We start from the raw sequence: 9,238 nt of genomic DNA on the forward strand, positions 1-9,238 counted from the left end.
GAGCCAAAACATGCCCTGTCTTGCTCAGGTAAGTGGTCTCCAGTCCCAGTAAATTCAGTGGAGCTATTCTATGACTAGAAGGGGGATGTATCTTCAGTATGCGCTGTAACAGGACTGACATAAAAATAGTCAGTCATTTTAGTCCTAACTCCTGAAACTATTTCCAGTGATGAAGAAAGGGTAGCCTAGATTGTAGGCTTAGTAGGCAGTGGCTTTTGCACCAACAGTAAGAGATTAAAGTTAAAAAAAAGTATATAATTTTAATGGTTTTATCCTTTAAATAGGAGCAGATGAGTAACATTACTCATCTGAGGAGTTCTATTGAAACCAGTGTTACTATTGATACAAGTAACTTAGCTGCATAATTGTTAGCAAGATTAGATTCTGTGACCTCAGAATCAGGACTGAGAAGCCTGATGTAGAGAAAGTCATTAGGGAGATTGGAATACAACACAAGACATAAATATATCAACATTTTTATGAAATGTAGGAGCGGAAAGAAACACTTCTGCTACATTGTGGGGACACAATTCATTTTGGTAATGACTATTAAGTCTTAAAAAGTACAGGTCTTCCAAAGGGACCTGCAACAACTTTCAATGCTATCAGAGTCAAGTTCTAGCTGGTTTTTTTTTTTTTAGACCTTGCCTGAGGCAAAAAAACAGCCCTGGTGGTAGACACGATGAAAGCAAGACTGTAGACTACACTAATGAAGTGATCACACACTGGTAACTACTTGAATGTAACTACTGCATTGGTGTTAAAGCTCAAACTACTCCTTGATGCTGCTTTTACTGCAGTTGGAAAAACTGGATAAAGACTGTTGTGAAACTTTCTCCATTCAGTACTTCCCTGTTGTCTAAAATTATCATAATTTAATTAATTGGAAACAGCTTTATATATTGTTGCATTAACAGGAATACCACTTCCATGTCTAAATTAAAGATAAAGGCTGGGGGAGGTGGTTAGACATATATCCTGTAATCCACTTACAATATTAATCTCTATTTCACCTGAAAAGAGCAAAATATGTAACTTGATTTCTATTTTCCTGCCCTTCCAGAAAGAAACCAAAAACCCATTAATCTATTTCTAAGCATCTGTGATTACCTCCGATTAAAATTGGCAAACAAAAGATTTAGCCCATTGCCAGGGGTTCCATTAGGGGGAAGCAGGCCAAAACTTCATACCTGAGCCAGGTTCCAGCTCGGTCAGCATGGATGAGTCTAGGCGTGCACCCCTCCAGGAGAGCTGGCCTTTGAGACAGGCACACAGAGCTGTGTGTGTGTACAAGAGTCACACAGTCCCTCCCTTAAGTTGTCAGTCAGCCAGCAGCTTCTTTGATTTCCACTGCCCTTGGCTAGGACTCTCCTGTGTCGCTGGCAACACCTCTGCACAGGGTGTTCTGTGCTGTGCCTCTCCCTGCTACCAGGGCTCCCACATGGGCGGGGGAAGGGTACACTTTACCAGGACCTGGGGGGGGGGCCTGGCCCATGCTGCAACCCCATTACCATGAGGAAAAAAAATGTTCATGGCTCATGAGATTTTATGTATGGGATGAGGGATTGTGGTAAGTGTGTGTGGGAGGGGCCCCCGTGTTACAAGTTTGTATTGGGCCTGAAAAAATTATGCTTGGGCCCTTTCTGCTAGAGCCTTGGACTTGCACTACCTCTGGCTACTACTTTGATGAACTTTCCGGGATCAGGATGGATTGCTGGTCCCTGGATCCAGCCTCTCCTTCATCCTTCAGGCTGCCAATTACAACTCCTCTTTTCCCCTTCCCTCTTCGCATAAAAAAGGTTTAATTTAGTCCTCTGAGTCTCAGACTCTTATCTGCTAAATGGATGTATCTCATCTTTGGTGAGTTCATGTTTTTGAGAAGTTTTCTAACCTTTCACAATTGAAGTGTATTGCTGGTCGTCGTGCAATCATCATGATAATGTAGCATTATTTCTAAAATGCCTAGGGCAGTGACCTAAAGAAATTAAAGGAAAAAAGATCAGAGAGGATAAATGATGCACAGCAGAAAGACGGGGGTAGTTCTGAATTATCCAGATATAATTATCCAGAGATTCTTTTCAGATCTCCTCAGCTTACAGTTTCATCACCAGTATTTCAACAAAAAGAGCAAGAGCTACCTCCGGAATGCCCCTTCATTTACCTATGCACAGGTATTGGATGATAATACCTTGTGATGTATGTGTTTAAGGATTTAGCTCCCAGTTCAATTTTATATCTAGGTACCCGCTTGTAAAAGGCTTGTTTTCCCCCTCTCCCGTGCCCATGAAAGTGATCTTTTATGGATGATCTCCATAAGATCCAGATGGACCTTTGACCATATTCATTGCAATTGGTCCTACACAAAGGTAATGTTACTGTGAGGTAATGTTTGTTTACTATATTGACTATACAGAAATTTTACAGAGACATCGTCAAGTAAATTCTGGTAATTAGGTACACTTTAATACTTTAAATTGTGCTAAATGAATTCTTCAATATTGTGTGCCACTTAGGGAGAGGTTTTACCAGAGAATCCCTATCCATAGCTGTATCTAGCACTGTTTCCAACAGAAATTGCAACTAACAAACACAGAGGCAAATTCTGATCTCCTTAGTACTGCTGTAAATATGGAGTAATTGCATGGTTTTCAACCATTCTTAATTTGGAGTTGTATAAATGGGAACAGAATATGGTCCATTTTATTTCATTTTTAGTTTTGATCTTACTGATACAGGATTTTGAACAATATATTTTGACCTTAATATAAAGCTGATGTTTATTGATTGATTTTGAAATTCTAAATTTAGAAGAATTTCAATCATTTGCGTGTTGGAAGAGTAAGAATGCAAAAAGATAATGGTGTCTCGCTGCTAGTTGAATGTGAAGGCACATTACACATACATCTTAAAACTGGCAGACAGTGTTGTTGTCAGTAGCAGAGGCAAAATGTACACTGCCAAAACATTTTTACTTGAAATGTACTCATTTATCAAAGTTTTTGTAAAACTTTTTGGAAACGGGAGCATTTTGAAAAAATTAAAGCCAAAGCTTAATTCTTTGCATTAGCTCCATGTCTAAAATGGAAAAGCTGTTTCTGATTGAATTCACATGCATGTTTTCAACTTTAGTTGCAAGAACCTAGACTCCCCTGTAGACAGCATTTTCTAGTGGTCTGAGTAAAGAGCTGGCAGCCAGGAATTTCTAAGTTCTGTTTCGATCACTGAAACTGATTGCCCTTAGTATTTTGCACTTAATACTCTACCCTATACTTACTCAGCATTAAGCTATCTGTTTTTGTGATAAGTTGCTTGAATACCACGCTGAGTGCTGAGGATGCAGGTTGATGGGTGCCAGGAACTGGGGAAGAGCTTTACTGTTTTGGCCAAAAGGTGACAACCATACAACACAAGGGGTCCTGTAGTCTTTGCTCACACACCCAAAGAAGGTACGTGCTCGTAGTCAGTCATCTGTCTCCTCTCTCAGCTTGTGGGATGGTCACATCCCGTTTGGGATTTCTTGAGCATATCCTTGCTTTTAAGGGGAAAGTTAGGCACAGAGAGGTTAAGTGACTTGTATAGGAGAAACCATAGTGTAATGGATTAAGCATGGAAAGGAAAGCCAGGCACCCTAGGTTCTAATCCCATTTTTAACATAGAGTCACTCCGTGACACGTGAGCAAGTCACTGAACTTTACCCATTAGTAAAATAGGAGGACTTGGAAAGGGGACAGTAGTTGTCATTTCTGGCCTAATAGGGATGTTGGCATAACTGAACCATGTTCTTAAAAATATTTCATAAATGCAAAATGTTTATAGTCAGTCAGTGGATGAGGAAGGAATATAAATTAGGTGTTCAAAGCCCTGTAACTCACTCCACTAAAGTATACAGTCCTGTAACCCTAATCATTCAAAAATCATGAGTCCAGTCCCAAAAAATTCATGAGACTTGAAAGTAACTTGGGGTCCTAGTTTGCCTTTTGATTCTTGAGCTTTAAGGGTCACTTCAGTCACATTGTCAAGCTGTTCTTTGCAACTTTGAGGGCTAGAATCTTTTGCTAATATGGAAGCGGAGATTCTCCTGCAACATCTTAATTCCAGTAGCTGGGGCTTTAAGAAAAACACCAAACTGCATGAGACAAAATTGCGAGAGTTGGCAACCAAGACCTGCCACTTCACCTGCTGCTGCCACCATCTCCGTTACTTTTGAGAAAAAGCATCTTCAGTTTGTGCATGTTCCGTGAATATGAAAAATGGTCTTAGTGCTCCACTTGGTAAGTGGCAACTTTGATATTTCATCTTCAGACTTGGCTTGACTTTTGAGTTACTTTGAAGAAAACTGGCTTGGTCAACTTTAGACGTAATTAATGTTTTAAAGGTGACAATTTTCATATACTTGCACTAACCATTTCCCCAATAGGCCTTGTAAGTAGGATAGCTTCAGTTCATGCAAACTGAATGCTTCCTCTGATGACTGTCCCCAGGCAAACGCAAATGCAACAGAGAATTTTAATACATATAAACTAGCATGAGGGCGGAAGACTTGAGTGCGTAAAGACTGGAGTAAAGGTAAATGGCTGTCTTGACGCCTGAAACTTTTAGAACAAGTTTTTACAAAAGCACCTCAGTGAGTTTGGTGCACAGGCTCCATTTACTTTCAGTGGCACTTGTGCTCCTTAGGCACTTTTGAAAATCCCATTTATAGTTCACCCCCTAGTGTTACATTAATATTGGAGGGAGAGTGGGCGTCATTTACTTTATTTCTACAATAAATATGACAATAAAACATCTAAATAACTATATAAGGACAAAGTATCACTGTTGTCCTAGTAACAGATACCCTACAGAGTGCTATTTCAGTTGACCAAAGGCTGACTCTATTCCTAAAATTAAAGTTTTATATGCAACCTCTTGCCTGCTTGAATTTTGCTTTTTCAGTAAATCGAAGTCTAATTAGCGGTCACAGACTCTGCCTCCTGTAATTTAACACTTCATCTTTAAATTTCCTATCACTTTCTGAACACTGTAGTTGTAACTAAATTAGCTGTACACAGGGGCATGTGCAGGAATAAAAATATGACCCCTTTTGGAGGGGCACAGTCTGTGCCTCTGCCGCAGTCCCAGGGTGGGGGGAGCTCACTCTCCCTGCCAGGGCCCTGGGGCCAGAGGAGCTGTCAGTTCCCACCATGGGCTAGAGGAGTTCTGTGTCCCTGCTGATTATTGGGAGGCCCATTCCCTTGCTTGCCCTCCCTTGTGTATGCGCCTGGCTGTACAGCTGTTGACTGCGTCATGTTTCACTTCACTATTTTGTCCCACGTATGTGATGTCCTGAGCATCTGGAAATCCAAAAGCAGCAGCAGCAAGAATCTATTGGTCAGGCAGTATTCACACTGATGCCAATTAATCATAATTTTTTCTTTCACTGCTTTTAACTTTTTATTTGAATTTCATTTCAATTTTATTTCAATAAACAAATGGGGAAGACAAAAGGAAAAAATACTGATTTTGGTCTCAGTATTTGCTCAGATTTTAAAAAATTATTTATTTGAGGATTTAAAGCTGGTTTTGTTTTTCTTAATTCTGAATCTACCTAAAAATAGCTCCCACTGAGGTATATGCTTTTGTAGATTGGATTTATTAATGAGGTTATCTAGCTACTGATAACGAAATGTATTGTCCTGGCACATCATCTTCATTCATAGGGTAACTTGAAAGCAGCATTAAAGATTGAAGTCCAAGGTTGTCATCACTCTTCTAGGGCTTCTGATGACATGGAATGAGTCAAAGCTGTCCTGCTAGAGAAGGATCTTGGAGTTCACTAGATGATCTATGGTTTAGATGTTTTCTCCAAATTCACATTTTGGGCTGCCCTTCATTTTCCATATTGTAGTAAGTATTTGCAACACCTGTCTGAGGTCCTCATGCAGTTTGCTGTGATTCGATATCTTATACAGAATGGTGAAGCCAGGTACATGGTCTACAGGATCTGTGATCAGATCTTGATTCTTGACCTGGCTATTTTCCCACAGCCTCTGCTAGTTGTCTCTTAGGCACAGTCCTGATGTTTTAAGAGTTTTGGCCACTAATCAGAAGGAGTTCGTGAACTTAAGGCAGGATGAGGGGGAGGAAAATGGCAAACTTCACACAGTTCTCCCCATTCTGTGTTTTGGCACAACCAATGTCATGAACGTGGCAACAAATCTAGAGTCATGGCCTCACAGTCCAAAAAGCAAATAAAGTGATTGTCCTGGCAAATGACTGAGACTTTAATTAAATCTGTCACTCTAGTAGTTAAAAGTAAATTATTGACTGCACTGTGTAAATATATTGATTCCTATTGAAAATCTGGTATGCGAGCATTTTAACCCTTGCCTATTTAGAAACCAATCTTCTCTAATATCTAACTAGGGAAAAAAGTATTCGCAAATACAGAATCTGAGCCAGGTCCTCAAGCCCTTCGTGGGGGTCTTCTGCGGGTCAGCCCTTCTCACAATATCACAGACCGCACTGGGGAAGCTAATTCACTAATACTGTGACTAGCTGCACAAAAGCCACAGTTCCATATTCAATCAAAAGAAACTTCTGACCCACAACTTCCCCTTTAGTAGAGGGAGCAACCTTGGTTGCTAAAAAGCCCAAAGGACTAGACAGGGGTTCTCAAACTGGGGGTTGGAATCCCTCAAGGGGTCACAAGGTTATTATGGTGGGGTCACAAGCTGTCAGCCCCCATGCATGCCGTGGCTGCGTCTGTCAGCCCTGTGCATGGCTGACAGCCAGAGCCCTCCAGAGCTGGGTGGCCAGAGAGCAGCAGCTACTGGCTGGGTGCTCTGAAGGCAGCACCGCCCACAGTAGTGCTGCAGAAGTAAGGGTGGCCTGGTATGGGGGGGTTGTCACTTTTTGGGGGGAGTCATCACAGCCTGAAATATTTTCAAAGGGGTTCCAGGGGGAAAAAAAGTCTGAGAACCCCTGCTAGCAGCTGTGGAATGTTTCTGGGTGAAGACTGTTGCTCTGCCCAAACTCACTGTTGTTCATCCAATACATGGCAACCTCGCATGGGAATAATGCTAGGATCCTCAGTGTGTTTTCTGATGTCCAAACGTAGCAGTAGCTTCTTCCCCATCAGCATGAACGTCTGTCAACTACGAAAGCATTTTTAGAAGGCTGGACCCAAAGATCTCTCTCTGCTTTTGCTTAACCATTCTGTTCTCTGCAATAAGGTAGATGAGGTAATATCTTTTATTGGACCAAATTCTATTGCCTCACCCACCTTGTCTCTCTAATATCCTGGGACCGACACAACACTCCATAGATGTTCTGTTCTTTGTCAGTGAGAAGTTGAAAAAGGACATATGACCCTAAGATTTAACTTCTCCATACATTTAAAAAAAAAAAAAAGGAAGCAACTCTTGAGCCCATTTTCTTGTGTATGGAATAAGAGGGTGCAACTAGCCTGCCCAAGGCTCAGTGTTGTAAGTCATCAAAAGGTGGATTAGGAAAATAACTTGGTTATTAAATTTGACCTGGTGGTGTCCTTTTGGCCTAAAATGTAGGTCTTATAGTAGCTGAAATTAGAAATATTCCTGCATTTTTAACATTTCAAAGAAAACATTTATTTTCACAGGTAAACAGCTCCTTAAGGAGGTTGCATCTCTTTTCATTTTGTTCAGAGGCCAGTACCTTCGGGGCCAAATTCTGGACCGTTGTAGCATTACGCAACATTCTTAAATGCTTTTAGTCCTCTAGTGCTTTATACATATAGCCATCCTGCTCAGAATGAGCCAGTTTCTTTACTGGTGCATTGCTGTCATTGAAATGAATTTGTTCCAGTGTGTTTTCCCCACCATCACTTTATAGTCAGATTTTAGGGCTGAAGTAGTGTTTAACACCACCATCCTACTTCATTTATTGAATGTATTCATTATTGAAGTGCTCACAGTATGCTTTGCCTTCTACCAGACAAAAAAGAAAACATGGCTACTAAAGTCATGGACAGACAGGATGCAAACATAGTGGGGAAATCCAGAAGACAACGTTAAATTAAAGCAGTGGTTCTCAAGCAAGGGTATGTGGACCCCTGGACTGTATGCAGAGGTCTTCTGTGAGTACAATCTAGATACAATCTAGTCAATCTAGATATTTGCCTAGTTTTACAACAGTCTACATAAAAAGCACTAGTTATGTCCGTACAAACTAAAATTTCATACAGACAATGACTTGTTTATACTGTTCTATATACTATACATGGAAATGTAAGCGTGTTATATATATATTCCAGTTGATTTATTTTATAATTATACAGATAAAAATGAGAAAAATAGCAATTTTTCAGTAATAGTGACACTTCTGTATTTTTATGTCTGATTTTCTAAGCAAGTATTTTTAAGTGAAGTGAAACTTGGGGTCCACAAGACAAATTAGACACCTGAAGGAGTACAGTAGTCTAGAAAGGTTGAGAACCATGGACTTAGAGGATCTATTCAAAAAATAATGGGCAAGTGACAACACTTTTACAGAAATTAAAAATGAGTGTTAAGAAAGAATTTGGATAAGAGTGGGTGGATATTTGGATTTTGATAAGAAATCGTTCCTAGCATAGAGGCAGCATAAAAGAGGCATGAAAAAAAAAAAAAGTGAGAGAAGTAAACAAAGGCAGGGTTAAAAAAGCTCCATTAGTGGAGCAAAGGGACTAGTAGGGAGCAATATGAAATGAGAACCGAGATGGAATTGGTGGAGCAACTAATGATGGTAGAATAGGGTGGAGTTGTACAGAATCTTAAAGATTAACAGGTCTGAGTGCAGTGGGAAGCTGATTTTAACTGCTTCATTCAGATAAATTGCGGGGGGGGGGCAAATGAGATGAGAAGGGAAGAAATTATATTAGCTAGAAGCCTGTTTTGCTCTGATCTTGATTCATTTAAAAATAGAAATGAGATCACAGTTGCAGAAGGTGTGTTTATTAACTCTACAGAGCTGGCCAAAAAAAAAAAAAAATAGAAAAAATTATTTGCAAAAATTGTCAAAGTTGTTTCTAGATCCCAGGGTTGGAGCTGAACCTGTTTGCTGTTTTCTGTGATGTCCTTTACCAAAATTTTAAAATCAAAACGGTTTGATATTTTTTATTTACCAAAAACCTGTTTTTTGTTTTCAGTAAATAAAAAACTTCAGTAATTCTGAAAATGAATTTGATAAAGATTTCAGTAAAAAATGGCAGAAAATTTTACAAAAACAATGTCAGTATCAA

Source organism: Emydura macquarii, unplaced genomic scaffold, assembly GCF_026122565.2.
Source record: "Emydura macquarii macquarii isolate MOO-44397 ecotype Brisbane River unplaced genomic scaffold, CSIRO-AGI_Emac_v2 contig_2897, whole genome shotgun sequence".
Taxonomy (NCBI): Eukaryota; Metazoa; Chordata; order Testudines; family Chelidae; genus Emydura; species Emydura macquarii.